Consider the following 12,144-nt stretch of genomic DNA (forward strand, 5'->3'; position numbering starts at 1 on the left):
AGCCACTTGGGAAGTGAACCAGCGGATGAAAGATCTTTCTCGGGTCCGGCGGCGTGGCCTAGCGGCTAAAGTCCTCGCCTTGAAAGCCCCGGGATCCCATATGGGCACCGGTTCTAATCCCGGCAGCTCCACTTCCCATCCAGCTCCCTGCTTGTGGCCTGGGAAAGCAGTTGAGGACGGCCCAATGCATTGGGACACTGCACCCGCGTGGGAGACCCGGAAGAGGTTCCAGGTTCCCGGCTTCGGATCGGCACGCATCGGCCCGTTGCGGCTCACTTGGGGAGTGAATCATCGGACGGAAGATCTTCCTCTCTGTCTCTCCTCTGTATATATCTGGCTGTAATAAAATGAATAAATCTTTAAAAAAAAAGATCTTTCTCTCTGTCTCTCCTTCTTTCTAATCCTGGAGGCCCTGCTGCCCATCCAGCTCCCTGCTTATGGACTGGGAAAGCCAGGCCCTGAGGACAGCTCAAGCACTTGGGACCCTGAAACCTGGAAGAGGCTCCAGGCTCCTGGCTTTGGACTGACTCAGTTCCAGCCTTTGCAGCCGCTTGGGGAGTGAACCAATGGATGGGAGATGTTCCTCTGTCTCTCCTCCTCTCTGTATATCTGACTTTCAAAAAAAAAAAATTAAATAAATCTTTAAAAGGAGAAGGAAAAAAAGAAAGAAAGAAAGAAAGAAAGAAAGACAGACAGACAGACTCCTACATCCAAAACCTGGGTGTGAGGATTGTTGAATATTTTTTGTCATCTTATGAAAAATAATTGTATAAGAAACAAAAATATCTAAGGAAGTTAGAGTCAGATACAGTGACATCTCAACCTCCCCTCCCCCCTTGCTGAAGGTGGGCAGGATTCCAGAAACCAGGGATTGAGAACGTGGGGGAGGGAGGATGTTTCTTCCTGAACACGCTCAGAGGTCTTGCTTGTTATGCCTCCCAGAGGAGAGCGGCTTGCTGGGGTCTGCACAGCGCCAGCCACTGCAGGCAGCCTGGAGCTGACAGCGCACGGGAGGACGGGTGAGGGTGCTGTACTGCTTCTCCGGCCTCTGCGATTAGGGGGTCCCTGAACCTCAGCTCTGCAGACCCTGAGGACAGCTGGGCTGTGCTGGTCAGCATTCCTGGGGCAGGTAGCTCAGCCTTGTGGATCAGGGCCATGTTAGATTCCTGTGGAGCATCTCAGAGCACCTGCCGTTCAGAACCTGACTCTGTTCTGGGAGGCGGCAGGTGACGGCGTCGGTGCTCGGTCCTTGCTGACCCAGGTGGGAGACCTGGGCAGAGCTCCTGGCCCCGGGTGTGGCCCAGCCCAGCCCCAGCTGTTGAGGGTTTTTAGCGAGTGAGCCAGCACCAGGGAGATCCGTGTCTGTCTCTTTGTCTTTTGCCCTGCTTCTCAAATACCTAAACGAACCAACAGACACAGTGGCATATGTGTTAAGATGGCCGAAACGGAAAACTTGACAACCTCAAATGCCGGCAAGGATGTGGCACAACAAAAGCTGTGTTACTGGGTGTCTCTCCCTCTCCCCTTTCCAGAGGCACCCAACCTCCCAGGCCTTCCCTCTTCTCCCCGCTCACCTGCTCCCTTTGCAAATTAAACTTCTCTGTCTGAAAACAAAAACAAACAAAAGCTGTTTCATTGCCAGAAGTCACTTGGGAAGAAAACGCTGCCGAGGTGTTCCCGCGTGTTTGCCGGGCACCTTCATGGTCATGCAGAGGCTGTCAAGGTGTTCTGGGCTAGGTGGCCGCAGAGCAAACGGTAGCGAGTGCAACCACGGAACGCTGTGTTGGAACAGAGAGAAACGCCACGCGGTTGGAAGAAGGGAAACCTCTCCGTTTGTCCTCGGCGGGAGAAGCTGCTCCCAACACAGAGCACCCAGCGCGATGTTGGTTCAGAAAAGCTACAGAGACTTTAAAATCTCTTTAAAATACAGAGATTGTAAAATCTCAGCAGCTGGCAGGGGGTCCGTGATCGAGGGAGGAGGTTAGGGGTGCCCAGGGCAGATTGACATGATTCCACGTGACATGGTGGTAACAGACACACGTGGATCAAGACCCAGCCAACCGGAGGCCAGCACGTGGCATAGCAAGTCAAACCACCAGCTACCATCCTTTGTGGGTGTCAGATTGTGCCCTGGCTGCTCCCTGCTCACAGCCTGGAACAAGCAGTGGGAGATGGCCCCGGTATCCACATGGGCAACTCTAATGAAGCTCCTGGCTCCTGGCTTTGGCCATTTTCCCGAGAGTGAACCAGCAAATGGAAGAGTTCTTTCTCTCTGTGTAACACTAACTTGCAACTAAATAAGTCAATCATTCTTAAAGATTTATTAATTTTTTTTATTGGAAAGACAGAATTACAGGGCCTGGTGTGGTAGCCTAGCGGCTAAAGTCCTCGCCTTGCACACACCAGGATCCCATATGGGCACTGGTTCTAATCCCGGCAGCTCCACTTCCCATCCAGCTCCCTGCTTGTGGCCTGGGAAAGCAGTCAAAGACGACCCAAAGCCTTGGGACCCTGCACCCATGTGGGAGACCCAGAAGAGGCTCCTGGCATTGGATCAGCACAGCACTGGCCATTGCAGCTCACTTGGGGAGTGAATCATCAGACAGAAGATCTTCCTCTGTCTCTCTTTCTCTCTGACCTTCCAATAAAAATAAAATAAATCTTTTCTTTGAAAAAATAAATTGAACAGCAGGGACATGAGCCAATGCCCACATGGGTTGCCAGCATCGCAGGTAGAGGCTTAGCATATTACGCCACAGCACCAGCCCCTCAAAATAATAAACCTTTAAAAACAAACAAACAAAAAACAGATTGGAGCACACAGAATGAATCTTTTTTTTTTATATAATCTATTTTATTGTGTTGTTGTTGACAATCTTTTCATAGTTAATTACAGTTAAAGAAAGAAAAAGAAAAAAAAGGAAAAAAAAAAAGGTTCAGGGGGATAGGGAAGTGGGCAATACTATTATGTCCATATTGTTTCCATCATATATCTGAGGTAGAGGGGGATATTGAGGGAGAAGCCCCACCCGGTTTCCCGCCCACCCCGAGTCCCGGATGTGGGGCATGCTCTGAGATATGTGCTCGAGTGGTGTTAATAGTTCTCCAGTTATGAATCGCTGCCAGTTTCGCTCGATGAGGTCGTCCACTGATTGATATGGTACATCATAAAGTCTCCGTTTGCCCCATTTTCCGCTGCTAACATGTAGCTGAGATGAATGATTGATCTGCTCTGTCTTCTGTCTTTTCTTGATTAGAGTTCTGAGTCCAGCAGTTCAATTGGGGAGATCTCCAAAGAAACTTTGAGGTATTCCCAGACTAGTTTCTTGCATGTTCTAGCAAGCACAGGGCCCGGCACAGTCCATCACCCCGATCAGTTGGTGGTTGCAATTGCTGGGTTGGTTCTGTTTTCAGTCCCGAGTTGCACTGGAACCAATGGGTGTTGCAGTCCAGTCTGGTTCTGCCCAGCACGTACTCGGCCCTCACACTAACCAGTGGGAGCTGCAGCCTAGTTGGGGCGACCCACGATAACCCTCACCCGGCCCGCCCCTGGTTTGCCAGTATGTGTAGCAGAAGACCAGTCTGTCCCCCATCCCATTTGGCTCTGGTACTTGTCAATGGGTATTAAAGCTTAGTTCTATCTAACCAACTCAACCATCCAGCCCTCACGGGTGTTGTTGAGTGCCTCTCTATCTAGCCATCCCAGCCCCCGTCCTAGTTTTCATGCCCTCCCACAGGACTAGTGACCCAAGAAGGGGGAACCCACTTTTTCCCTCCCAGGTCTCTCTGTCCCGGTTTATGCACTATTTAGGTGGTTCTGTGATTTGACTTGACAGAATTAGTCCCCAGTGCCAGCTTCTGCGGCTATGCCCAAACATCCCTCACCCACTCTAATTTATGCTTGCACCAGCAGGAATAATCAGCCCAGCCTGGCTTTTCCCTGATCTAGTCCACATGCAGCGCACAGGTGTTGTAGCCTTGTATAGTCTAGTCTGTCTCTATCCCAGCCCACGCTCTCCGGTGAGAGTAGCTGTCCGGCGAGGGAACCAGCCCCTTAATCCCCCCGCCAGTTCTGCCCCTCCCTTCCTTCCTGGATCTCACGTGTGCTGGTTGGGTGCTGCAGTCAAATCCAGTACAGGCAACCACGCCCTGGCATTCCATAATGTGTACTGGTTTTGTCGCGACCAAACCCGGCTCATCCCACACTCTGATCTGGTGATCGGATTTGCCAGTGGGTGATATGGACTGATTGAGCCTGGTCTGCTCCTGACCCATGCTGAATGTGTGCCAGTGGGAAACTTTCCATGGCCTATTCTGGACTGTTTCCTATCATGCTTCTTGCGCTTACCTGCAGGGACTGTGTCCTGCCAGAGGAGTTGCCCAGGCTCCTCCATCAGAACCCCTCCCAATGGCAGGTTTTGCGCATGCCAGGGGGTCCTTAAGCCAACCCAACTCAGTTCACGTCCTGTCCTAGCAGGGACAGTGGCTTTTCCTGGCTGGCTTTCACCCCATTCTGGTTCTTGTTGTTGGATGTTTCAGCCCGGCCATGGCTCGTCCATACCCACATACAGCTCACGCATGGCTCAGTAGGGGGTTGAGACCCAGCCTAGTCAGTCCCACATCTACCCCCTGGTTCTCCATGACACCAGATGGTGTTGGGGTCTGAACTGGCCTGGTGCATCCAATCCCAGCCCACACTAGTGCCTCGGGTGACTGCAACTGTTTCCTAGATAGAACGCAGCCCCAATTCTAGCACATACGCCCCTAGGTGGGAACCTCAACCTAGTTAGGGTGTCCCGTTACCTCCCCGATTGGGCTTGTTCCTAGCTGTAAATCATGCACCTGCCCGTGGTTGCTCTGAGGACCAGTAGGTGCAAGAGCCTAGCTCGGTATGACCTGTGTTCCATGCTGGTTTCTGGTTTTGCTTGTAAACAAAGGTTTGCTCAGTCCTGCCCAGTACATTACGTTCCATTACCAATTTACACATTTTGGAGCTACTATGCCCTGCTTGTCCGACCCCCAGATCTGGACGGCGTGTTCACCAGCGAGAGCTATGACTCGCCAGGGGAGCTTCCCAAGTACCTCCACTTGATCTACTCCCAAACCCAATTTACATACATGCCATTGGTTTTTAGGCCAGTACCCGGTGTACTCTGGCCTCCCATTTGGCCTTGTATGAGCTGGTGAATGTTGCAGCCCGGCCCACCCCACAACCTATTCAGGATGCACATTTCGGTGCTGCTGCCTTGCCCAGTCCAGTCTATGGCGGATCCCTTTACCTGTGATTGATGGCAGGCTCCTTGGTCACACCTAGCTTAGTCCATAACCACCTAAAATTTAGGTTTACCAGTGGGGCCAAACTTTCTACAGGGTGTGGCCCACACATCCTGCACAGAGTCCACCCCAGGATAAGGTTCTAGAGTGCTAGTTAAAATTATGGACCTGCCTAATGTGACCAGTCTCCTGAACCAACATCATGTCAGGCAAAAAAATATCCTGCTAGACAATCTGGGGGTTATCTTCTGCATTATAGGTGTTTAAAGCTCAGCATTATTGAGTGATTAGAAGTTCTCCAAAAGAAGAGCCACTGGCGTTGGGAATCTTTAGGATTGACTCAGAACCCAGAAACAGTGGGGTTACCCTAGAGCTATCTAAGCAGCAATTTGGACATCCATTACCCCAGAGCTTCCCGGCCGGGCGGCCAGCAGGCAAAGCCTGGCACCACATGGTGCATGGCCGCCCTGGATGAGGCCGAGGACTCGTTCACTGCCTTGCGGCAGTGTCTTTGGCGTGAGCCCCCAGCATTGGGTCTGACCCGGCAGGGGCACCCCCCACAGCCGCCACACTGTGAGGAGCGGCAGTTGCCCCCGAATCCCAAGGCCCGAACCCCTCCCAAACTCACCTAGCTGCCAGATATTAGCAGCTGGGTGGAGCTAGGAATTTTAAGCCAGTTCCCAAGTTCCCTCATGGCGCACTTACCCGAGGAATGAGCTCTCTTGGGTCCTGGATGAGGCCGAGGACTCGTTCACTGCCTTGCGGCAGTGTCTTTGGCGTGAGCCCCCAGCATTGGGTCCGACCCGGCAGGGGCACCCCCCACAGCCGCCACACTGTGAGGAGCGGCAGTTGCCCCCGTATCCCAAGGCCCGAACCACAGAATGAATCTTACTGCAAAGCCTGGCCTTTGGTTACTGCTGGCAACAGAGCTGCCACACAGAGGCAGGATGGTGCTCCCGGGGAGAGCCCAGGGCGGGGAGCTACATGTCACACTGTACAAGCGCCTGAGTATTCTGTAAGCGGAAAGTGGCCGAAAAACAGTATCTGGAGAAGGCATCAGGCTGGCAGTGAAGACGTCCGTATCCCACCTCAGCGTGCTTGGGATTCACCTCCACCCCAGTTCCCGACCCTGGAGGCAGCAGTGGACCAAGCGTTAGGTCAGTGCTGCCCACTTGGGAGCCCAGGACTTCCAGATCCTGGCTTCAGCTGGCCCCTTCTTGGCCGCTGTAGACATTTGAGGAATGAACCAGTGGGTGGGGGCCCAGTCTCTCTCCATCCCCACCATCTCTCTGTTTATCTTGGTCTCCTGCTAACAAATAAACAAACAAGGATATGTGGGCCTGGTGCGGTAGCCTAGTAGCTAAAGTCCTTGCTTTGCATGTGCTGGGTCCCTTATGGGCGCCAGTTTGTACCTGGGCTGCTCCACTTCCCATCCAGCTCCGTACTTTGTGGCCTGGGAAAGCAGTCTAGGATGGTCCAAAGCCTTGGGACCCTGTACCCGCATGGGAGACCCGGAAGAAGCTCCTGGCTCCTGTCTTTAGATCGGCCTAGCTCTGACATTTGCGGCCACTTTGAGAATGAACCAACAGATGGAAGATCTTTCTCTGTCTCTCCTTCTCTCTGTAAATCTGATTTCCCAATATAAATAAATAAATCTTTTTTATTCTTTTAGAAAAAGAGGCTATGTATATGTTTTACAGCCACACTGATAATCTGTTTTGACACAATGGACTCTTGGCAAGGTCTGGACACACTAAGAAAATTCTTAGAAACACAGCTAGCACCCGGCAGGAGGACAGACACGCTTTGTGTTGCCTGGAAGTCTGTCAAGGCCTGGTCACTTCTCCCCTCCTCAGCTTGTACCAGACCTACTCCCCGCATTGCTCCCAGTCCACGGGCCACCAGCATGCCAGCCTCCCAAGGGCAGCGCACGCCCGTACTGTGTGCGTGGCTGCACAGCATTCAAAGGGAGCCAAACAACCCATCTCTTTGCATGTCCAAATCAGCACATCCAAATGCTGATTATTTGGTTACCAAATGTTTCCCCTTATGAAGAGTCTTCAAGAAGCTCAAAGATTGGGCCCGGCACAGTAGCCTAGAGGCTCATGTCCTTCCTTGTGTGTGCCGGGATCCCAGGTCAGCTTTGGCTGTTGTGGTCATTTAAGGAGGAATCATCACAGATCTTCCTCTCTGTCTCTCCTCCTCTCTGTATATCTGACTTTCCAATAAAAATAAATAAAATGAAAAAAGGGGGGAGCCTGGTGTGTTAGCGTAGCAGCTAAGGCCCTTGCCTTACACGCACCAGGATCCCATATGGGTGCCAGTTCTAATCCCAGTGGCACTGCTTCCCATCCAGCTCCCTGCTTGTGGCCTGGGAAAGCAGTCGAGGACGGCCCAAAGCCTTGGGACCCTGCACCCGCGTGGGAGACCCAGAGGAAGCTCCTGGCTCCTGGCTTTGGACTGGCGCAGCACTGGGCGATATGACTGCTTGAGGAGTGAATCACTGGATGGAAGATCTTCCTCTCTGTCTCTCCTCCTTTGTATATCTGACTTTACAATAAAAATAAATAAATAAATATTTTTAAAAAGAACAAACTATGCATGAATTTAAAAAAGATTTTGTGCAAAAATAACTGCATCTTTTTTAAATAAATGAATGAAAAGATTTCGCCATCGAGCCATCCCACTCGGCCCAGTGTATCTAACAGTACATTTTACATCTCTAGCTGGGAGCGATTGCCTAGCTGCCCTGTACCTTGGCACTGCTGGTGCATGCTGGCCAGGGCCACCCCATCACCTCTGCTGCCACCACACACGCATGGGGGAACCTGTGCTGCCCGGGCGGGGGGTTGGGAACAGTTCAGAATTGGAGCCACTGTGGGCGTGTCTTACATGTGTCACATCATCTCCAGAGGCTCCACAGGCCACCGGCAGGTAATCGACAGAGCTGAGATGGGATTAATCAGAAGAGGAAATGTGGAGGGCCTCCCTGGGTTAATTCAAGGCTCACACACACACACACACACACACACACACACACGAGCCAAGCTGGGGGCACACAGGCCAAGACTCCCACCCGCTTGCACAGGAGCCCAGGGCTGGGGGCACACTGGGCCAGGCTAGGTTGAGATACCCAAAGACACTCATGTGAGCCATGTCTGGGGGCAGATGTAGTGGGGGGTCATTCAGGGTTGCCCCAACTAGGCCACACTGTGTGCAAAAGCTGGGCCTTGTGGCAGGCTGGGCCGGGCTGGTCTATAGCACCTGCCTGTTCTCATGAGACCCAGGGCTGGGGGTGGGACTGCCAAGCAGCTGTACCCACTGGCACATGAGGTAACTGCACCTGCTGGCACACATGAGAGCGAGGTCCGAAGACTCCCAAAGGAGGTTTCCTAGAGTCTCCCCAACCAGACCACCGCACTGACCTGAGGGAAAGTCGCACAAACACGTAGTCCGACCCTGGAGTGCAGGACTGGACCATCTGTGGCTGAGCCTCATGCAGGAGTAGAGAGTATACTCAGATGAACCTCAAACGCAAGACAGCCAGCTCATCTAAGCCCACAGAAGACGTAAGGAATAATGTCAAATGGAAAGAGGGGCCGGCGTGATGGCTCAATTGGCTAATCCTTCCCCTTCAAGCACTGGGATTCCATACGGGCAGCGGTTAGTGTCCCAGCTACTCCACTTCCCATCTAGCTCTCTGCTTTTAGCCTGGTAAAGCAGTTGAGGGCGGCCGAAGGGCTTGGGACTCTGGATCAGCCACACGGGGAGAGAACCAGCAGCTGGAAGAACTTTCTGTTTCTCTTTCTCTCTGTGGAGCTACCTTTCCAATAAAAATAAATAACAAAAAATTTTAAAAGATTATTTTTTTATTGGAAAAGCAGATCCACAGAGAGCAGGAGAGAAAAAGATCTTCCATCTGCTGATTCACTCCCCAGGCAGCCGCCATGGTCAGAGCTGTGCCAATCCGAAGCGAGGAGCCTGGAGTCTCTTCCAAGTCTCCCACGTGGGTGCAGGGTCCCAAGGCTTTGGGCCGTCCTCCACTGCTTTCCCAGGTCACAGGCAGGGAGCTGGATGGGAAGCAGGGCCACTGGGATTAGAATGATGGACACCTCGGTGCCGTAGCCTAGTGGCTAAAAGTCCTCGCCTTGCACACGCCAGGTTGGTGCCGTTCCGGCCGTTGTGGTCATGTGTGGCCATTGCGAACGGAAGATCTTCCTCTCTGTCTCTCCTCCTCTCTGTATATCTGACTTTCCAATAAAAATAGATAAAATTAAAAAAAAAAGAAATATTTATATTTATTTCAAAGGGCAAAGTGACACAGAGAGGAATATAGAGATCCTCCATCTGCAGGTTTACTCCCAAATGGCCACCGTGGCTGGAGCCGGGCCTGTCCTAAGCCAGGGGCCAGGAGCCTCCTCAGGCTTCCACGTGGGTGTAGAGTCCCATGGACTTAGGCCACCCTCTGCTGCTTTCCCAGGTCAGTGAAGCAGCCAGGACTGGAATGAGTGCCCATATGGGACACCGGAGCCTCAGACACAGGCCCTGACCCCATTCCCGAGCCTTTGAGGTCCTGTTGTACATACCCCGTGTCCCACACTTGGATACAGTGCTCACACTCCACTTACCATCTGTCAGCGGGTTTATCTTACAGAGATCGCACGACAGGAGAACTACCAAATCTCTGCAAAGAACAAGATGGCCGTGTTTGACGGAGTTGTGAACATCTTTGAAATAAATCCCAGACTCCTTCCTCAGCCTCCTCCGACTGGCTCCTCCCGCCCCCTGCCTGGCCAGCCCAGGCCACCTGTCTGCATGTGCCAGAATGTGCCGGGCCTGGGCTGCCACGCTGGCCGTGTCCAGGCGATTCCCTTCCTGAATGCCCCATCTTCTCCCTTCAGCGCCATAACAAGGGCAGCACCCCTCCAGGCTTGCTTCTTAGCTCCTCTCAGGAGTCCTGTTCGCTCCATCTGCTCCGAAGGGCTCTTGTCTAATCTCCCGGGGCCAGAAGGGTTGGAGCCTTAACCTCCATCAGGATAGGAGACTGGGATGCATACTCGGAACAGTGATGTGCAGGGCTGGGCGTAGAGGGGAGAGCTAATTCGGGCCTTGCTGCTCCACTTCCAACCTAGCTCCCTGCTTATGGTCTAGAAAAGCAGTACAAGATGGTCCAAGTGCTTGGGTCCCTGCACCCACATGGGAGACCTGGAACAAGCTCCTGGCTCCTAATTTTGTATTGGCTCAGCTCCGGCCATTGGAGAATAAACCAGCAGATGAAAGATACCTCTCTCTCTGTTTCTCCTTCTCTCTCTGTAACTCTGCCTTTTAAATCAATAAATAAATCTTTTTAAAAATTAAATAAACTGCCATGACAGGTCAAAATTAAAAGTTATGGGGACCGGCACAGTAGCCTAGTGGCTAAAGAAATTGCCTTGCACGCACCGGGATCCCATATGGATGCCGGTTCTAATCCCAGCAGCCATGCTTCCCATCCAGCTCCCTGCTTGTGGCCTGGGAAAGCAGTCAAGGACGGCCCAACGCCTTGGGACTCTGCACCCACGTGGGAGACCCAGCAGGGGTTCCTGGCTCCTGGCTTCGGATCGGCACAGCACCGGCTGTTGTAGCCGCTTGGGGACCAGCAGATGGAAGATCTTTCTCTCTGTATCTCCTCTCTGTGTATCTGCCTTTTCAATAAAAAAAAAAAAAAAATCTTAAAAAAAAATCGAAAGTTATGCCACAGGCCCCTAGGCGCCTTCCTTGTGCCAGCACCTAGGCGGTCAGGAAGGTGGGAGGGGAGCCTGAGCACCTGCACTGGGGGCCAGCGGAGCGGGGTAGACCTGGGAACTCCTACACGTGTTTGGGTCTCTGGCAAATGGGGCAGGAAGGGAAAGGCGTGTTAGGTCCCAGGCTTACATGGTGTGCTGGTAGACTGGGCTTGGGGATTTCTTTTTTTGTTTGTTTGTTTGTTTGTTTGTTTTTTAAGATTTATTTATTTTATTGCAAAGTCAGATGTACAGCGAGGAGGAGAGACAGGAAGATCTTCCGTCCGATGATTCACCCCCCAAGTGAGCCGCAACGGCCAGTGCTGCGCTGATCTGAAGCTGGGAACCTGGAACCTCTTCTGGGTCTCCCACACGGGTGCAGGGTCCCAAGGCTTTGGGCCGTCCTCGACTGCTTTCCCAGGCCACAAGCAGGGAGCTGGATGGGAAGTGGAGCTGCCGGGACTAGAACCGGCGCCCATATGGGATCCTGGCGCGTTCAAGGGGAGGACTCTAGCCACTAGGCCACGCCGCCGGGCCCTTGGGGATTTGTTAACATGCCTGATTCCTGGGTGGACACAGGATTAGGGTCTCAGGCTGGCACACGTGCTGGAGGACTGGCCATGGGATCTGGGCTGGGGAACCCGTGTGCTCGTGGGCCCGGGGGCTGTGGATTGATCAGGGAAACGGGAAAAGGATGTGTGGAGGGGGGACCACTGAAGGAGTTCTTACAGATGAGGAATGACGTCTGAGGCACTCCTGCCGACAAGGCCACTGTGCTTGCAGGCAAGCGAGGGGGCTGAGAGCCTTTCAAGAAGGCAAACTAAAGGACCTTTCTGGGTCAGAGCAATCACCCACCCGTGTGGGAGACCTGAGCTGGGCTAGCTGACATCAACCATCGCCCACCAGCGCACACGAAAGCTAGAGTTACAGGGCCTACCTGGCAAGGCTGGATCACAATACCCACCAGTGCCAGAGCAGGGGGTGGGTCATGTTAGGCTATGACTTCAATCAGCATGTGAGAGAATCAGGTCGGGGGGGGGGAGATATGTTTACTCCCCCCTGTGGGACAGCAGTGTCCATTTGTTTGTTCAAGTGCTGGGGGTAGTGA

The sequence above is a fragment of the Ochotona princeps genome, chromosome 4 (assembly GCF_030435755.1).
Source record: "Ochotona princeps isolate mOchPri1 chromosome 4, mOchPri1.hap1, whole genome shotgun sequence".
Lineage (NCBI taxonomy): Eukaryota > Metazoa > Chordata > Mammalia > Lagomorpha > Ochotonidae > Ochotona > Ochotona princeps.